Below are 21,269 nucleotides of genomic sequence, written 5' to 3' on the forward strand. Positions count from 1 at the left end.
AAGGTAAAAGAGTGCATCACAGTCCATGAAGAGAGTTGCCAAGGGCCAGCATAGCCCCATTGGAGCCATATGACAAGGTAAAAGAGTGCATCACAGTCCATGAAGAGAGTTGCCAAGGGCCAGGATAGCCCCATTGGAGCCATATGACAAGGTAACAGAATGCATCACAGTCCATGAAGAGAGTTTCCAAGGGCCAGCATAGCCCCATTGGAGCCATATGACAAGGTCAAAGAGTGCATCACAGTCCATGAAGAGAGTTGCCAAGGGCCAGCATAGCCCCATTGGAGACACATGGCAAGGTAACACAGTGCATCACAGTCCATGAAGAGAGTTTCCAAGGGCCAGCATAGCCCCATTGGAGCCATATGACAAGGTCAAAGAGTGCATCACAGTCCATGAAGAGAGTTGCCAAGGGCCAGCATATGACAAGGTCAAAGAGTGCATCACAGTCCATGAAGAGAGTTGCCAAGGGCCAGCATAGCCCCATTGGAGCCATTTGACAAGGTAAAAGAGTGCAACAGGCACAACAATAATAACAAAAAGGCCAAATGGCAACCATAAAAAACACAAAATCAACATGTGGACGGAAGATTCTTATCTGCGCCCTTGGAGCATCTCCAGATCCTCCACTTATTGGTCATCCCCTTCATCGTCCTGTGCCTGTCCAGCTAGAGATTCAAGCATTGAATTGAACCGCATCATCTGATGCAGAGTCAAATGCTGAACCTGTAGCTGGGCATGCATGGTGTCATTCATCCCTCTCAGGACAGATACGTTCCTCAACACGGCCTGCTCTACGCGTGCTAGACCTTCTAGCGTGAGCCATGTTGAGTCACAGCCTAAAATAAAGAATAAATAAAATATTAATGATAATTACACAACAGAATAAAAAATAAGCAAAGATACATTGTCATCATAAAGACAAATCATTCTTTAAATTAATTTGTTGAAACTGATTATTTACACATTAAATATGTTATTCAGACAGACCTAAACCATTAAAGGGACAGTTTACTCAAACATGTTGTCCCCTTTAATTGGTTTTCAATGATCCACTTTTACAGCTTGAGTGTATAAAATCTTGTAAAAGGATTTACATTGTACTTACATTAGCAATTTAAATATTTTAGTTATACCGTGGTAGGCACACCTATCCTTAAACATTTTGGCATTGAGGACAAGCTGTGTAAACATAGCAACCAGAAGAAATTACATTCCCACTGGGTTATACAAGAGATAATGTATGAACATTTGTACATAAATTGTTGGATCCAAGTAGTGGTGATTGGTATATGTAGTGATATCAAATTAAAGGGACACTAAACCAAAATATTTTATTTACTGATTCAGATAGAGCATGACATTTAAAACAAATTTTTAATTTACTCCTATTCTTTAAATGTTAGAATTCTATAGCTATATTTTAAATGCAAGAATGTAAGTTTATAGGGCAGGCCATTTTTTGTTATCAACTTTGATTGTCCCTGCTGATTTATGGATACATTCATCCAACAATAAAGAAATGATGTCCAGATTTTTTTTTTTTTTTAAATAATTATAGGCATTTCTTTGTTTCAATAAAGATAGCAAGAGAATGAAGAATAATTGATAAGAGTAGTAAATTATAAATTTGATTAACATTGCATGCTCTATTTGAATCACAATAGAAACAATTTGCATTCAGTGTACCTTTAAGAATCATATAATGTTGATTTTGAATGATACTTACAGCTGTGCCTGGGAAGGACAATCCGACACCCAGGACAATGAAGGTTGAGACAGGGGGGAGGGATGGGATTGGCTTGTGGAGGGATGGGATTGGGTTGTGGAGGGATGGGATTGGGGAGGGATGGGCTGCTGCTCTGGGGTAGGCCGTACAGCTGGGGAGTGGTGAGTTGGGGGCTGGGCAGTTGTAAGGGCCAAAAGATGGGGAGAGCGGCGAAGGGGACGAAGGGGCAATTTTTGGGAGGGACAGTACAGGAAAAATGTGAAGGGCCGGGAGGGTCTGTGGAGGAGCAGGGGGCTGGGCAGGGGCGGAAAAATGATGACCAGAAGTGGAGGATCCATCTGAAATAAATAATACAAATATATTAACATCTCATACATCATGAAATCAAATCAACGCATTTCAACTTGATTATGTTTGCAATATACTTAGAAGTGTGTTTGAATTTCTAAACAATGATGACATGAGGATATGGTATGCATAAAGGCACTCAGATGAATAGCAATGACTGTCTGTACAATTATAAAATTATTATTGTGGTTTGGCCTGGAATATGCATGTGACATCATGATGGCATGAATTAGAAATCCATAAAAGAAAAAAAGAATAATCCAAGCATATTTTCATGCGGCCTGATATAGAAAGGGGGCAGTAGTGTATTTGAACAGAAAAATAATATTCCATTTTAAAGTGCAAAAGCTGTAGACTTTGAATGTCTTCAATAAAATGATTTCAAATAAAAAAACATGTTGGATACATGTTAGATATATTTCACATACCATCAGACTTCAAGGGAGCCTCTTCCTCCTCCGTCCCACATGTTAAATCAATCTCTGTAAAACATAACATGTTGTGTACACGTTAAGATCAGATATTATAACATATGTTACTGTTGCTCAAAGACACACATCAATGTTGCATTAAAGATATACACACCCAAAGTTATGATTTACATCATTTTGATGGAGCATACAAATGACATTAGATTTGTTATTCTCAATTATTCATATTTTCGATTTATTTTTTGTATTAATTTAAAAATCATAAAAGCATTGTACATTGAACATTTAAGATTTCTCATGTGTGTATCACTTGATGATTGTTGTCAAAATTGAAAATGGAAACAAACATATGCTATACATCTTCTGAATAACAAAGGTGTAGACTAAAAACATTGTAATTCTTAATCTTTCAATATTAAACTAAAATTGATATATAATCAGAGGAGTAAATTATATGTTTGTTTCAAATGTAATGCTTCATCAGAATCATGCTCATAATATTGATTACCAATACACCTTCAATGACATATAAATGAGTCAATGGACTTACCAGAAGACTGCAAAGGCCCTCTGGGCTCCCCACAACAACTCTCTCTATGAATGATATAGATATATATTAGTGAACACATTTTGGATAGCACTAAATCACATCTGTATCGATTTATAAGAATAATCAACTTGAAAATGTGAAGAATAGAGCAGTCATTAGAATACAAAATGCTTGATTTAATCAAGGGGATTATGTAAAAAATGATGTATTTAACATATGTTTATTTTCTGACTATATTAGACATCAAACTCATCTCATACGATGCTATTGCATATCTAAATATACTCATTGATCAATGTTCTTAAAAGAATACACACAAAACACATTTTGAATAACAGCTGTTGACAAATATAAACAAAGACATGTGGCACATCGAGCCATATGTGCAATGTACATTAATCTTGTTTAGGACACAACACATATTGATCACAATACCAAACCAAATTGATTTGTACAAATATGTAATCATGGTGCTGTAAGAGTATGCTTATATCTATAAAGTAACTCCAACAGTGAATATGTGAATTATATATCAATATTGTTTAATCCAAAGAATGTAAGGATTAATTAATCTATTGTTTATTAAAGGGACACTGACATGATTTATTTCAATCAGTGATTTCACTGTTCAAACTGTTACAAATTATTTAACATTGACTCCTATTATAATATTTATTTTGCAACATTTTAATCTTAAAGGCAGATAAGCAATATTGCATTAAATAAATATTGTTTAAAGAAGGTATCCACCAATCATCAATAACAACCCAGGTTGGTCAACCAAAATGGAGCTGCAGATAAACGTACATTCTTGATTTTAAAATACATTTATCAATAGAATATTTAAAATATGATTATAGTATTATATTTAAATTTTGATTAATATTGCATGCTCTATCTGAATGATAACAGTAATAATTTTAGCACAGTGTCCCTTTAATATACAAATATATTGATTTGACAATGTCGCTGTTAATGAATTCTCTACTCCATATGTTGATGTAATGAATGGGATGGAGCATGCAATTACAATCTAATACGTTAGTTAAGGATATCCTCAAAAATCTTTAATTATCCTCTCTTAAAGGGACATGAAGCTCAAAATGTGTAATTGTATACTTTTTGAAACTATGTACTACTGTTATCTGAACACATGATTTTAACTTATGAAAAAACATAATTTATGCTTACCTGATAAATTCCTTTCTTCTGTTGTGCGATCAGTCCACGGGTCATCATTACTTCTGGATATAACTCCTCCCCAACAGGAAATGCAAGAGGATTCACCCAGCAGAGCTGATATAGCTCCTCCCCTCTACGTCAGTCCCAGTCATTCGACCAAGAATCAACGAGAAAGGAGTAACCAAGGGTGAAGTGGTGACTGGAGTATAATTTAAAAGATATTTACCTGCCTTAAAAAACAGGGCGGGCCGTGGACTGATCGCACAACAGAAGAAAGGAATTTATCAGGTAAGCATAAATTATGTTTTCTTCTGTTATGTGCGATCAGTCCACGGGTCATCATTACTTCTGGGATACCAATACCAAAGCAAAAGTACACGGATGACGGGAGGGATAGGCAGGCTCATTATACAGAAGGAACCACTGCCTGAAGAACCTTTCTCCCAAAAATAGCCTCCGAAGAAGCAAAAGTGTCAAATTTGTAAAATTTGGAAAAAGTATGAAGCGAAGACCAAGTTGCAGCCTTGCAAATCTGTTCAACAGAGGCCTCATTCTTAAAGGCCCAAGTGGAAGCCACAGCTCTAGTGGAGTGAGCTGTAATTCTTTCAGGAGGCTGCTGTCCAGCAGTCTCATAGGCTAAACGTATTATGTTACGAAGCCAGAAAGAGAGAGAGGTAGCAGAAGCTTTTTGACCTCTCCTCTGTCCAGAATAAACGACAAACAGGGAAGAAGTTTGGCGAAAATCTTTAGTTGCCTGCAAGTAGAACTTGAGGGCACGAACTACATCCAGATTGTGTAGAAGACGTTCCTTCTTTGAAGAAGGATTTGGACACAAGGATGGAACAACAATCTCTTGATTGATATTCCTGTTAGTAACTACCTTAGGTAAGAACCCAGGTTTAGTACGCAGAACTACCTTATCTGAGTGAAAAATCAGATAAGGAGAATCACAATGTAATGCTGATAACTCAGAGACTCTTCGAGCCGAGGAAATAGCCATTAAAAACAGAACTTTCCAAGATAACAATTTTATATCAATGGAATGAAGGGGTTCAAATGGAACACCTTGTAAAACGTTAAGAACTAAGTTTAAACTCCATGGCGGAGCAACGGCTTTAAACACAGGCTTGATCCTAGCTAAAGCTTGACAAAAGGCCTGGACGTCTGGATTTTCTGACAGACGCCTGTGTAACAAGATGGACAGAGCTGAAATCTGTCCCTTTAATGAACTAGCCGATAAACCCTTTTCTAAACCTTCTTGTAGAAAAGACAATATCCTAGGGATCCTAACCTTACTCCAGGAGTAACGTTTGGATTCGCACCAGTATAGGTATTTGCGCCATATTTTATGGTAAATCTTTCTGGTAACAGGCTTCCTAGCCTGGATCAGGGTATCAATAACCGACTCAGAAAAACCACGCTTTGATAAAATCAAGCGTTCAATTTCCAAGCAGTCAGTTTCAGAGAAGTTAGATTTTGATGTTTGAATGGACCCTGTATCAGAAGGTCCTGTCTCAGAGGTAGAGACCAAGGTGGACAGGATGACATGTCCACTAGATCTGCATACCAAGTCCTGCGTGGCCATGCAGGCGCTATTAGAATCACAGATGCTCTCTCTTGTTTGATTTTCGCAATCAATCGAGGAAGCAGCGGGAAGGGTGGAAACACATAAGCCATCCCGAAGTTCCAAGGTGCTGTCAAAGCATCTATCAGAACCGCTCCCGGATCCCTGGATCTGGACCCGTAGTGAGGAAGTTTGGCGTTCTGGCGAGACGCCATGAGATCTATCTCTGGTTTGCCCCAACGTCGAAGTATTTGGGCAAAAATCTCCGGATGAAGTTCCCACTCTCCCGGATGAAAAGTCTGGCGACTCAAGAAATCCGCCTCCCAGTTCTCCACTCCCGGGATGTGGATTGCTGACAGGTGGCAAGAGTGAGACTCTGCCCAGCGAATTATCTTTGATACTTCCATCATTGCTAGGGAGCTTCTTGTCCCTCCCTGATGGTTGATGTAAGCTACAGTCGTGATATTGTCCGACTGAAACCTGATGAACCCCTGAGTTGTTAATTGGGGCCAAGCTAGAAGGGCATTGAGAACTGCCCTCAATTCCAGAATGTTTATTGGAAGGAGACTCTCCTCCTGATTCCATAATCCCTGAGTCTTCAGAGAATTCCAGACAGCGCCCCAACCTAGCAGGCTGGCGTCTGTTGTTACGATTGTCCAGTTTGGCCTGCTGAATGGCATCCCCCTGGACAGGTGTGGCCGATAAAGCCACCATAGAAGAGAATTTCTGGTCTCTTGATTCAGATTCAGGGTAGGGGACAAATCTGAGTAATCCCCATTCCACTGACTTAGCATGCACAATTGCAGCGGTCTGAGGTGTAGGCGTGCAAAAGGTACTATGTCCATTGCCGCTACCATTAAGCCGATCACCTCCATGCATTGAGCTACTGACGGGTGTTGAATGGAATGAAGGACACGGCATGCATCCTGAAGCCTTGTTAACCTGTCTTCTGTCAGGTAAATCTTCATTTCTACAGAATCTATAAGAGTCCCCAAGAATGGAACTCTTGTGAGAGGAAAAAGAGAACTTTTCTTTTCGTTCACTTTCCATCCATGCGACCTTAGAAATGCCAGAACTAACTCTGTATGAGACTTGGCAGTTTGAAAGCTTGAAGCTTGTATTAGAATGTCGTCTAGGTACGGAGCTACCGAAATCCCTCGCGGTCTTAGTACCGCCAGAAGGGCACCCAGAACCTTTGTGAAGATTCTTGGGGCCGTAGCCAATCCGAATGGAAGAGCTACAAACTGGTAGTGCCTGTCTAGGAAGGCAAACCGTAGATACCGTTGATGATCTTTGTGAATCGGTATGTGAAGGTAAGCATCTTTTAAATCCACTGTGGTCATGTACTGACCCTTTTGGATCATAGGTAAGATTGTCCGAATAGTTTCCATTTTGAACGATGGAACTCTTAGGAATTTGTTTAGAATCTTTAAATCTAAGATTGGCCTGAAGGTTCCCTCTTTTTTGGGAACCACAAACAGGTTTGAGTAGAACCCTTGTCCTTGTTCCGACCGCGGAACTGGATGGATCACACCCATTAATAACAGATCTTGTACACAGCGTAGAAACGCTTCTTTCTTTATCTGGTTTGTTGACAACCTTGACAGATGAAATCTCCCTTTTGGGGGAGATAATTTGAAGTCTAGAAGGTATCCCTGAGATATGATCTCCAGCGCCCAGGGATCCTGAACATCTCTTGCCCAGGCCTGAGCGAAGAGAGAAAGTCTGCCCCCCACTAGATCCGGTCCCGGATCGGGGGCTCTCGGTTCATGCTGTCTTTGGGGCAGCAGCAGGTTTCCTGGCCTGTTTGCCCTTATTCCAGGACTGGTTAGGTTTCCAGCCTTGCCTGTAACGAGCAACAGCTCCTTCCTGTTTTGGTGCAGTGGAGGTTGACGCTGCTCCAGGTTTGAAATTCCGAAAGGGACGAAAATTAGACTGTCTAGCCTTAGCTTTGGCTTTGTCTTGAGGTAGGGCGTGGCCCTTACCTCCTGTAATGTCAGCGATAATTTCTTTCAACCCGGGCCCAAATAAAGACTGCCCCTTGAAAGGTATATTAAGTAATTTAGACTTGGAAGTAACATCAGCTGACCAGGATTTTAGCCACAGTGCTCTACGTGCCTGTATGGCGAATCCAGAGTTCTTAGCCGTAAGTTTGGTTAAATGTACTACGGCCTCCGAAATGAATGAATTGGCTAGTTTAAGGACTCTAAGCCTGTCCATAATGTCGTCTAGCGTAGATGAACTAAGGTTCTCTTCCAGAGACTCAATCCAAAATGCTGCCGCAGCCGTAATCGGCGCGATACATGCAAGGGGTTGCAATATAAAACCTTGTTGAACAAACATTTTCTTAAGGTAACCCTCTAATTTTTTATCCATTGGATCTGAAAAAGCACAGCTATCCTCCACCGGGATAGTGGTACGCTTAGCTAAAGTAGAAACTGCTCCCTCCACCTTAGGGACCGTTTGCCATAAGTCCCGAGTAGTGGCGTCTATTGGAAACATCTTTCTAAATATTGGAGGGGGTGAGAACGGCACACCGGGTCTATCCCACTCCTTAGTAACAATTTCAGTTAATCTCTTAGGTATAGGAAAAACGTCAGTACTCGCCGGTACCGCAAAGTATTTATCCAACCTACACATTTTCTCTGGTATTGCAATGGTGTTACAATCATTGAGAGCTGCTAAGACCTCCCCTAGTAATGCACGGAGGTTCTCCAATTTAAATTTAAAATTTGAAATATCTGAATCCAATCTGTTTGGATCAGAACCGTCACCCACAGAATGAAGCTCTCCGTCCTCATGCTCTGCAAGCTGTGACGCAGTATCAGACATGGCCCTAGTATTGTCAGCACACTCTGTTCTCACCCCAGAGTGATCACGCTTGCCTCTTAGTTCTGGTAATTTAGACAAAACTTCAGTCATAACAGTAGCCATATCATGTAATGTTATCTGTAATGGCCGCCCAGATGTATTAGGCGCCATAATATCACGCACCTCCCGGGCGGGAGATGCAGGTACTGCCGCGTGAGGCGAGTTAGTCGGCATAACTCTCCCCTCGCAGTTTGGTGAAATTTGTTCACATTGTACAGATTGACTTTTATTTAAAGTAGCATCAATACAGTTAGTACATAAATTTCTATTGGGCTCCACCTTGGCATTGGAACAAATGACACAGATATCATTCTCTGAGTCAGACATGTTTAACACACTAGCAATAACTTGCAACCTGGTTATAATCTTTTTTAACAAAAACGTACTGTGCCTCAAAGAGGTACTTAAACGATTAAATGACAGTTGAGATAATGAACTGAAACAGTTATAGCATCAAGTTTAAAACAACACAACTTTTAGCAAAGGTTTGTTCCCATTAGTAAATAACTAAATTTGACATAAAAAATTATAGAGTAACGTTTTTATTCACAGTCAATAAAAATTCTCACAGTTCTGCTGAGAGAATGTACCTCCCTTCAAAGAAGTTTGAAGACCCCTGAGATCTGTCAGTAAACCAGATCATGCAGGAAATATAATAGTAGCTGACTGGAATTTTTTGATGCGTAGCAAAAGAGCGCCAAAAACGGCCCCTCCCTCTCACACACAGCAGTGAGGAGAAACGAAACTGTCACAATTTAAAGCAGACAACTGCCAAGTGGAAAATAATGCCCAAACATTTATTTACTCAGTACCTCAGCAATGTAAACGATTCTACATTCCAGCAAAAACGTTTAACATGACAATATTTATTAAAAGGATTAGTGACCTTTAACAGAGTAGTTCCGGTGAAAAACCATTCCCAGAATACTGAAGTGTATACATACATGTCATTATAACGGTATAGCAGGATTTTTTCATCAATTCCATTCAGAAAATAAAAACTGCTACATACCTCAATGCAGATTCATCTGCCCGCTGTCCCCTGATCTGAAGCCTTTACCTCCCTCAGATGGCCGAGAACAGCAATATGATCTTAACTACTCCGGTTAAAATCATAGTAAAAAAACTCTGGTAGATTCTTCTTCAAACTCTGCCAGAGAAGTAATAACACGCTCCGGTGCTATTGTAAAATAACAAACTTTTGATTGAAGTCATAAAAACTAAGTATAATCACCATAGTCCTCTCACACATCCTATCTAGTCGTTGGGTGCAAGAGAATGACTGGGACTGACGTAGAGGGGAGGAGCTATATCAGCTCTGCTGGGTGAATCCTCTTGCATTTCCTGTTGGGGAGGAGTTATATCCAGAAGTAATGATGACCCGTGGACTGATCGCACATAACAGAAGAAAAGGCCAATTTATGCATAAAAAAACAGCCGGATAATACCACTAATGCATTGCTTAACCTAAAACAAACTCAATATGTTTTTAGAATAACTAAAACAATAGATTGAACCAATTTAGCTAATAAAATGTTTATACAAAACAATAAAATCACGTGTCAAAATCATTCAATGTAAAATTTAGTTGGCATGTCCCTTAAATGACGTGATCAATTAAAAAAATGTAATCTATATTTTAAAACTCAAAACATATGCAAAAGTGTGTGAATGTTGTCAAAATGTATCCAAATAAGATTAAGCAATACACAGGGGAAGAATATAAATTGGACATTCAAAGAATCTTACATTAAAATGAAGATATCAAGAATAGATGGGATATCTTAAAATCGAACAAATTTCAGATTAGTATTACAATGTAATCCTATGTTTGTTTGTTTTTTATTCTTATTTGTAAATCTTTTACAAATCCATTTTGAGGATCCATATAAATATTGAACAATGTGGATTTTGTATGTAATGTTCTGTCCATGTTTCTAAGACAAATGTCAATTAAAATGAGACATACCATACTGTGACAAGCCCTGGCTTGAGGTTCCAGCACCAACATCCAGATCTGTAATATATTAAATGAGGATTGGATATCATTAATACAAATCATGCCATGTTTAAAAACTTTACATTATTACCAAATCAATTAAAAACTATTAATCTTTTGGTAGTCCCATGAGTAAATTGTTTCCTCAATTAATTTCATCATAAATATATCCTGTACTTTTATTTTCAATCAGTTATGTTGTTGACTGTAGCTTTAATTAATTTTTTGTGTTATTTCATTCTCATCAATTGATGGACATATTTTATTATTTATTTTGATTCTGCTAGTATATTTTTTATTATGTATAATATTGAAAATAAGAATACTGTATTCTTCACATATATAATAATTCACATTTCATTTTGACCAACATGTGTAAAGCAATGCCACTTACAGCAAACCCATGTTCACGTGTGTGCGCAGTTCTATTTTTCGGGATCATTGCGCAATGATTCCAAGCGGAATTACGCATCCGTCATTTGACCAACATGTGTAAAGCAATGCCACTTACAGCAAACCCATGTTCACGTGTGTGCGCAATTCTGTTTTTCGGGATCATTGCACAATGATTCCAAGCGGAATTACGCATCCGTCATTTGACCAACATGTGTAAAGCAATGCCACTTACAGCAAACCCATGTTCACGTGTGTGCGCAATTCTATTTTTCGGGATCATTGTGCAATGATTCCAAGCGGAATTACGCATCCGTGAAATAAATGTGGATAAAGTAGTGCGATGAGTATCATTTCATAAAGACTTAAAATATATTTGCTATTGGGTGTATTACGAGATGAAAATAGTATATTTGTTAATATTGAACAAGAACAAAGAATATATATAACTGTCTTAGGATTCGATAGTTAATGTATGAAATGGTGGATAATAGTGATTTCACGGATGCGCAATTCCATTTTCGCTCTGTGACGCATATTCTGTAGAGCGCAACAAACATCATTCTTATTTCATGTGTCACTAATCTAAAATCAGATATCTAAACATCATATGTAGCGTATGTTGTGAGATCTATATAGGTTTAGTATCTGACTATATACACATTTCTTAAAAATCGAATAAAATCTTAATATATTATATGAAGTTGGATAGTTACCTGGTTCAGATTCTCTGTCCGCTCCTCCCAGGCCACCGGACGGATAAGCAGCTGCCCTGGCCCCCGGGTCAGGACTTAAAGATCCAGCAGCTGGGAGGGAAGAAGAGGAGGCCGAGGATGGAGAGGATCGAAATCTTTTGGGGACCCGGAGACTGAGGAGCTCGCATAAAGTCACCTCATAAGGGAGTAGGTAGAGTTTCCGTGGGGCCTTTCTTTTGCCCCCTCTTTTACGGGCTTGTACCCACTCCATTATGAGGTCGACTTTTTTGGTCAATCGCAACCTCATATCTCTGAATCTCTGCATGATCTGATCCTGGCTCCTCTGGACGCCACACACCAATTGAACTGCATTGGTGATAGACTCCCAGAGGGCCTTCTTAACATGCGCCTCTGTCGACCTCCTCTTGTTCCCAAACAGCTGGGGATAAAAGTCCTGGACGGCGTGGACCAGTGCAGCGCTCTCCTGCTTGGTAAACCTGGGAGGTTTCATGCCTGCTAGCCCCAAACAAAATATTATAGATATATAATATATATATATACAGCCTGCAGGCATTAGAGAACTGACAAAGATGGCAATGTGTAATGGACTTTTATATGGTGAAGTAAACATGAGATGCACTATGGGACAAGTTATCTGTACATCTGATTGGATAAAAGTTTGAAATATTGTTAGAATGTCTGTGAGACCATCCTGACTCAAGTTGTGTTTGTGTGATGAACTCTGATTGGCCGTTCCTTAATGTTTCATATCTTAGTAACTTCCATACACATACCTCCTGGTGGTGCTGTTACTTAATTTTTCATGTAGACTTATTTGTAACTCATGGGCCTGTCATGCGGATATGTGTGACGCAGATTTAATATACGTGATCCATTAAATATTAATCTTTAAATTCTCGTTAAAATCTAATACTGTCACATTATTAAATGTTGTAGACATTTCTCAGTTGAATAACGGTCTGTTTCTTTAATACAAATACGTTGGATTAATACACATTTAATATTGTATGTCTTTATTGTTCATAAAATAAATTTCGCGACTTATTGTGAAGTATTGACATTGCTCTATTAAATGTATTTATAATGCACATTGATTGGGTGTATTGGGTTACATTAGACTCTAATGTTTAAAGATGCAAATCTGGTGTTTCAAGATACGTTTCCCACGCAACATTTCTGAATGTTCAATTTCAGGTTATAATGTCCGTAACTTGGATAATCTGTTTATAGATGTTAAACTACAGGTTTGTTTGTTATTAGTAAATAAACCTCGAGCTTGTATTTGTCTGAACTGCTCATATATGTTATTGTGCAATGGCGTCTTTATTTTTAAAGAGACATTACAACCAAACAATTGTATCAAATGATCTGTAGAGATCAAATATGTTTAGACTTTAAAATGCAACTCAATTTATCTTTGTATTTATATATCCTCAACACAAGAAATTTAAATGCACATGGTTGAGCCAATCACATAAGGCATCTCTGTGCATCCACCAATCTTCATCTACTGAGCCTATCTCGATATTCTTTTAAAGCAAAGTATGTCAAGATAATAAGATAAGAGAAGTAAATACACTCTTGAAATCTCTTAAAGGGACACTGTACATACAAATTTAGCGTTCGTGATTCAGATTGAGCATGAAATTTTAAGCAACTTTATAATTTAATCCGATTCTCAAATGTTAATAATTATCTTGTTATCTTTTTTGGCAAATCAAAAATGATATTTTATATTACGGACAATTCTTTCAGAACAACCTGGGTTGTCCTTGATGATTGTTGGATAAATTAATCCACACAAAAAAAAGTTCTGTCCAGAGTACTGAAGCAAATAAATTATAAATTTAATGCCTTATTTTTCAAGTAATGATAGCAACATAACGAGGAACATTGATAATATGAGTCAATTATAAAGTTGCTTAAAATTGAATACTCATTCAGAATGTATAAATAATTACTTTTTGAACAGTCTCCCTTTAAGTATATTTTGAGTTCATGTCCCTTTAAGAAGACATTTCGCAATAATGCTTGAAATATCATAAACCTAGGCACCTTCCTTTGGCAAAATTAGTATAACATATGACTAAAGCATATTTAGATTAACTTCTGGATTGTTTCACACACTGAATGAAATATATATTGTAATGGCTGTATTTCGCAGTCTTCAGCTTAGAGGGACATTAAGCTATATGTTATTTACGCATTTTGGAGAATAATATAATATTTTAACAACTTAATATTTTTTGTTATTCGATCATTAGATTTTAATTATATATATTCTTGGATTAAATACATATCTACATAGGCTATTTTGATGCTAATTGTTGGTTGCACATAGATGCCTTATGTCATTGTCTAAGACATGTGCATTGATATCTATTTTTCTAAGTATATTTAAAGACTGAATGTAATTAAATAGTACATTCAAAAAGTTTTATAAATAATTTTGTATTTTTTAAAATTCAATACACAATATATTTTCGGAATGTCCCTTTAAGGACAAAAACATTCTGAATGTTGATTTAACATTGTAGAAATAAACTAAAGGGGAATGAAAATATATAGAAAATATATAGATTTTAAAAATTACATAATATTAATAACTATAGTTAAATGACCCTTTAAATTACTCCACTAGAACATAAAATCAATTAACATGGCATCCAATAACTAGCTTGTGCAAAATATGAAGTTAACTGACCTACCATTTTAATTTTTTTAAAGATACATTTATTAAAATTATGTTTTTAGATACCTAAGGAAGATACAAGATCTTCTAAAAGAAATTTTACATTCAACAACACTGTCACTTTAATGTAAGTGAACCACTTTCCCTTCTTAAAAGTGAAAAATATAAATTTATGTCAAATTCTGACTACATATACGAAAATATTTTTAAAAATTAACATCTAAAAATTACACAATAAAAGCATCGATGGATTTCACTCACCAATTAATTTAAAAAAGATAGTTGACTTTTATATTTTCTGAATCAGTGGATTTTCTAAAATTAATGCAATACATGATGCCTAATTTGATCTTATGCATGTGCTTGTCAAATAGACAACTACCAGTCATGGGAGTCAAATTGTTTTTATTGACAGATTATATGGATATTTATTATAATCTGTTCAAAAGAGGGTATTTAATAATAAAATGTTGATTATTACAATTTTTTTTTATAAAAATATTTTTCTTTTAACAAAAATAAAAAAAAATCCTGGAAGTCATCAGATGAAAATCTGTTTAAAATTTTTTTTTTACAAAATTAATACACACATTTTAAAATATTCATCAAATAAAATACATTTACAATCATCTTGTGTCTATGCTCTAACTTTGTGCAACATTTTATCAAGATATTTATGAATTAAAATTTTATTTAAAAAAAAAAATACACCATTATATTGTGTAATCAAAATTACATTTAAATATCAGCATTTCTAATTATACATAATAATGTATATCACATTTAAATAATCAAAAATACATATATGTATGCTGAACATAAATGTAATATTTCATGTCCATTCAAATACCTCTATATCAACTAGAATATGTATTCCTTTGTCTGCTTGTGATACATAAATATCTAATTATGAACAAAGTATGGGTAATGTATGTAAGATACAAATATTCTAATATAGGACATGTATCTTTTCAAAATATTTTACATTCTTCCTGTGATTCTTAACTAGCATGCATTGGAAAACCAACCTGGATAATGCATGGTCTTTGAAAGTCAATTCTGGAGAAAACAGTTGATCTTCAATAGGTGTCTTTTTCATCATTTCCAAAATAGATGACTGAAATACCATCTAAAAATTTAAAAATAATCTAAGTGTCTCCAATAGGATGCCTCCACAGCCTTATTCCATCAAATAGTTGCCACTTACCATGTGAACATGTTTTTGTATGGTTTTCAAGGTCAGCAGATTTGAAAGATAATGCCAGACATGATCCCATTGGTATTCGTCACTTTCAATTTTGTATTTTTCACTGTCAGTCTGGGAAATCTTCTCTGTCAGTCTTCGAATTCTTCCTTTTCAGTCTTTAGATGAAGTCATCTCCCTAATGGCAGAAAAAGTTTTATTAAAATTATTACTACAAGTGTGTGAATCAGTTCTGTACCCCTCTCCCACCCCCACCATTTCTGAATCAATTTCTGTCACTAGCTTACTAAGCGTGTGTAGCATCTTGTGTTATGTTCTATCAATCAAGTGTGAAGATGAGTCATATTGAGCAGAACGAACCTCTAATGTGTGACTTTGAATCTAACTTTGAACCATAGTCATGCTAGAGGATAGTCATGCTAGAGGATCCCTTTCTGAGTATTTAAATTTTAAGTAATGTGTAAACTAAATACTAGTTTTGTAAAATGTATGCCATATGATGTATTTTTGTGTAAAATTCCTGCCAGCCACAGTCCATACATTTATACTTACCAGCTGATGTCTTTAAAAACCAGGTGGCAAAGACTCGCTACAGGACCCAATGACCAGAGCATCACCTACATTAATAAATGAAACAAATTGTTATCATTTGATGAACAATCCTAACATGTTTGCACAATTCTCTACTTGTCATTTCCATAGAGTTCACATCTATTGACAATACTCCAATCTAACTTCTATTATTTACCGTCTGAAGTGGCGGTTGATGATGTCTGCTCTGACATTGAGCCCCTCATCCCGGAATGGCCCCTCTAGAAAAGGCTCGTCCACCACATCTTCGAGAAGGCGTCGGGGCACCTGGATGGCCTGCAGCATCCCAGCCCGCTGTGCAATATTATGCAGGACGCTACAGGCTACAACAATCTTAGCCACCTTCCTAGGGCTGTACTGGAGGGCTCCTCCCAACCTGTCAAGGCACCGGAATCTCATTTTGAGGAGCCCAAACATTCTCTCGACCACAGCCCTGGTTCTCTTGTGCGCCCTGTTGTAGTGCTCCTGAGCCTCATCAGTAGGGTTACGTAACGGTGTAATGAGCCAAGGCCGGTTCATGTAACCAGAATCACCTATAAATTATGAACAGAACACAATTAAATCGTATAAAAATTTTTTTGTTGTACACGATAATCCACTAAAAAATGTTTAAATTTAAAAAGAATAATCTAGTTCTATCTTATTCTCTATCTTCCCATTTCAGCTAAGACATGCTACGATTTAATTTGGCATAAACCAGACCTTGTGTAAAATACAAACTAAAAGGTTAAATTGCTTTTTCGATCTGAGCATTTAAGGTAAGACATGCTACATATCTGCATTGAACTAAAACTAGACATTTGCGGAAAGAGACAATGACATGGTTAAATTGATTTTGCTATCTTCCCATTTCAGCTAAGACATGCTACATATGCATATTTGGCATAAACCAGACCTTGTGTAAAATACAAACTAAAAGGTTAAATTGCTTTTTCTATCTGAGCAGTTAAGGTAAGACATGCTACATATCTGCATTGAACTAAAACTAGACATTTGCGGAAAGAGACAATGACATGATTAAATTGATTTTGCTATCTTCCCATTTCAGCTAAGACATGCTACATATGCGTATTTGGCATAAACCAGACCTTGTGAAAAATACAAACTAAAAGGTTAAATTGCTTTTGCGGAAAGATAAATAAATGGTTAAATTGCATCCTATAGCTGCACATTACACTAACAGTTTAAGACTACAGTGGCAATTGACTAACTAATTAACCATGTTGTGCACAAATACTCACCAACGAGATACCCAGGGGGCATTTCTCTTTCCTCAAACTTCCGCCACAGGGTGGACAGAGAGAGGATGCAGGCATCATGACTAGCACCCCCAAAATTCGCACACACATGCATAATCCTCATCCGTGCGTCACAAACATACTGCACGTTGAGGCTATGAAAATGTTTGCGATTTCTGAAGGGCAAGTCATCAATTGGAGCACGCAGCGCAATGTGGGTACAATCAATGGCTCCCAAGACATTGGGCAATTGAGCAATATCAAAGAATTCCTGCTTCAGGCGCCTCCAATCACCATCATTCTGTGGGAATCCTACGTAGTGCTTACTGATACGTACCATGGCGTCCAGAAAGTTATCAAACACCCCAGAGAATGTACCTTGAGACAGGCCATGCATGTACATCTCTCCTGATTGAAAACTCCCGGAGGCCAGGACATATAGACAACTTAGCATCTTAGTCATGCCAGGGACAGCAGTCCTTATTGTTATACGTGGCTCCAAATGAGGTTTAAGAACATCGTAAAGGCCAATGAGCTGTTCGCGATTGAGCCGATACTTATCATAAACCTCGACCCTGTAGACACGAGGACCTCTAACCAGACGACCCCTTCATCTCAGTCTGAGCCGCCGAGGCTGCCTGATTCTATCAACCGCTAGTTGGCCAATAGCACCACCAGCAGCGTCTACCATATCATCGTCATCCATGTTTGCCAAGCTTAGCAGCACGAGCAATGTTGCTGCAATATTGTTTGTAAATGATAAAGTAACAGCTGCCATCTGTAGTATTGTATATATAAGTAATTAGCGAGAAGTAAATATTGTACGCGTCTCATTAAAATCGCACTAATACTGAATAACTTCCGCCTGTCATCTGTAGTATTGTATATATAAGTGATTTGCGAGATGTAAATATTGTATGCGTCCCATTAAAATCGCACTAATACTGAAGAACTTCCGGCTGTCATCTGTAGTATTGTATATATAAGGGATTTGCGAGATGTAAATATTGTATGCGTCCCATTAAAATCGCACTAATACTGAAGAACTACCAGCTGTCAACTGTAGTATTGTATATATAAGTGATTTGCGAGATGTAAATATTGTATGCGTCCCATTAAAAATCGCACTAATACTGAAGAACTTCCGGCTGTCATCTGTAGTATTGTATATATAAGTGATTGGCGAGATGTCAATATTGTATGCGTCCCTTTCAAATCGCAATAATACTGAAGATCTTCCGTCTGCCATCTGTAGTATTGTATATATAAGTGATTGCCGAGATGTCAATATTGTATGCGTCCCATTCAAATGGCACTAATACTGAATAACTTCCGGCTGTCATCTGTAGTATTATATATATATAAGTGATTTGAAATTGCATCCTATAGCTGCACATTACACTAACAGTTTAAGACTACAGTGGCAATTGACTAACTAATTAACCATGTTGTGCACAAATACTCACCAACGAGATACCCAGGGGGCATTTCTCTTTCCTCAAACTTCCGCCACAGGGTGGACAGAGAGAGGATGCAGGCATCATGACTAGCACCCCCAAAATTCGCACACACATGCATAATCCTCATCCGTGCGTCACAAACATACTGCACGTTGAGGCTATGAAAATGTTTGCGATTTCTGAAGGGCAAGTCATCAATTGGAGCACACAGCGCAATGTGGGTACAATCAATGGCTCCCAAGACATTGGGCAATTGAGCAATATCAAAGAATTCCTGCTTCAGGCGCCTCCAATCACCATCATTCTGTGGGAATCCTACGTAGTGCTTACTGATACGTACCATGGCGTCCAGAAAGTTATCAAACACCCCAGAGAATGTACCTTGAGACAGGCCATGCATGTACATCTCTCCTGATTGAAAACTCCCGGAGGCCAGGACATATAGACAACTTAGCATCTTAGTCATGCCAGGGACAGCAGTCCTTATTGTTATACGTGGCTCCAAATGAGGTTTAAGAACATCGTAAAGGCCAATGAGCTGTTCGCGATTGAGCCGATACTTATCATAAACCTCGACCCTGTAGACACGAGGACCTCTAACCAGACGACCCCTTCATCTCAGTCTGAGCCGCCGAGGCTGCCTGATTCTATCAACCGCTAGTTGGCCAATAGCACCACCAGCAGCGTCTACCATATCATCGTCATCCATGTTTGCCAAGCTTAGCAGCACGAGCAATGTTGCTGCAATATTGTTTGTAAATGATAAAGTAACAGCTGCCATCTGTAGTATTGTATATATAAGTAATTAGCGAGAAGTAAATATTGTACGCGTCTCATAAAAATCGCACTAATACTGAATAACTTCCGCCTGTCATCTGTAGTATTGTATATATAAGTGATTTGCGAGATGTAAATATTGTATGCGTCCCATTAAAATCGCACTAATACTGAAGAACTTCCGGCTGTCATCTGTAGTATTGTATATATAAGAGATTTGCGAGATGTAAATATTGTATGCGTCCCATTAAAATCGCACTAATACTGAAGAACTACCAGCTGTCAACTGTAGTATTGTATATATAAGTGATTTGCGAGATGTAAATATTGTATGCGTCCCATTAAAAATCGCACTAATACTGAAGAACTTCCGGCTGTCATCTGTAGTATTGTATATATAAGTGATTGGCGAGATGTCAATATTGTATGCGTCCCTTTCAAATCGCAATAATACTGAAGATCTTCCGTCTGCCATCTGTAGTATTGTATATATAAGTGATTGCCGAGATGTCAATATTGTATGCGTCCCATTCAAATGGCACTAATACTGAATAACTTCCGGCTGTCATCTGTAGTATTATATATATATAAGTGATTTGCGATCTGACAATATTTATTAATTGTCCCATTCAAATCTCCCTAATAATGCTGTTCCAAACTGTTATTTACGTATATGTTGTATTGTAGTATTGAGTGTTAAAGTTCTGAAAGGGGCGGTACAGTCGTAAATCTGTAATGTGTATGGTTGAATCTTCTAATGATGTCATCATATTATTAACCTGCCTGTGTAGTTATGAAATCCTCATTGTGTTGTTGTATTTGACTACATTGCTATTGTGTGCTGAATAAAATATAAATGTGTGCTTTGTGGTTGCGTGATGCGTGTTATGTACATATACGTATAAATTGTGATTGTGTCCCACATATGCTGACTTCTATATAGCGGTCTGGCATTGTTGTTCCTTCCCATAAAGTGACAGCTGTAATCTGTTGTAATGATGTTCATATTGTACGTAATTCCTAATGGTTTATTGTGATCGAATCATGATGCTAAAAGTACATTAAAATCCCTATTTTCAGTTTCGTGATTCCTAGAGAGAATGTAATGTGTTTTTCCCCCATCATATGAATGCACATGTATGAGTGAATGATAAAAGTAAAGTATGTGCATCCATGAATGATCATGTGTTAAGCCTATGTAGATATGCTGTTGCTGCAAGCATATGAGTTGAATAAATGAAATGCAATAATAAAGGTAAACGAGAGGTGTTTCCCATTGTCTACTGTTTGTGAATCGTGAAATATTTCAATTTTTTTTGTGTCCATTTAAATGTGATGTAATTGTTGTAAATGTTTGTTACTAGTGATGTTGATTTGTAGTTGATGTAATGTAAAAGTATGAAACAATTTAATGTTGTTGTGAATTTGCCATAAGTAAACACCATAAGTCCACCATAGGGAAATAGGCATTTCTTGATCTATTTGTCATAGCTGGGTCTAACGCAGAAAAGCATGATTTTTTTC

Source organism: Bombina bombina, chromosome 2 (genome assembly GCF_027579735.1).
Source record: "Bombina bombina isolate aBomBom1 chromosome 2, aBomBom1.pri, whole genome shotgun sequence".
Classification (NCBI taxonomy): domain Eukaryota; kingdom Metazoa; phylum Chordata; class Amphibia; order Anura; family Bombinatoridae; genus Bombina; species Bombina bombina.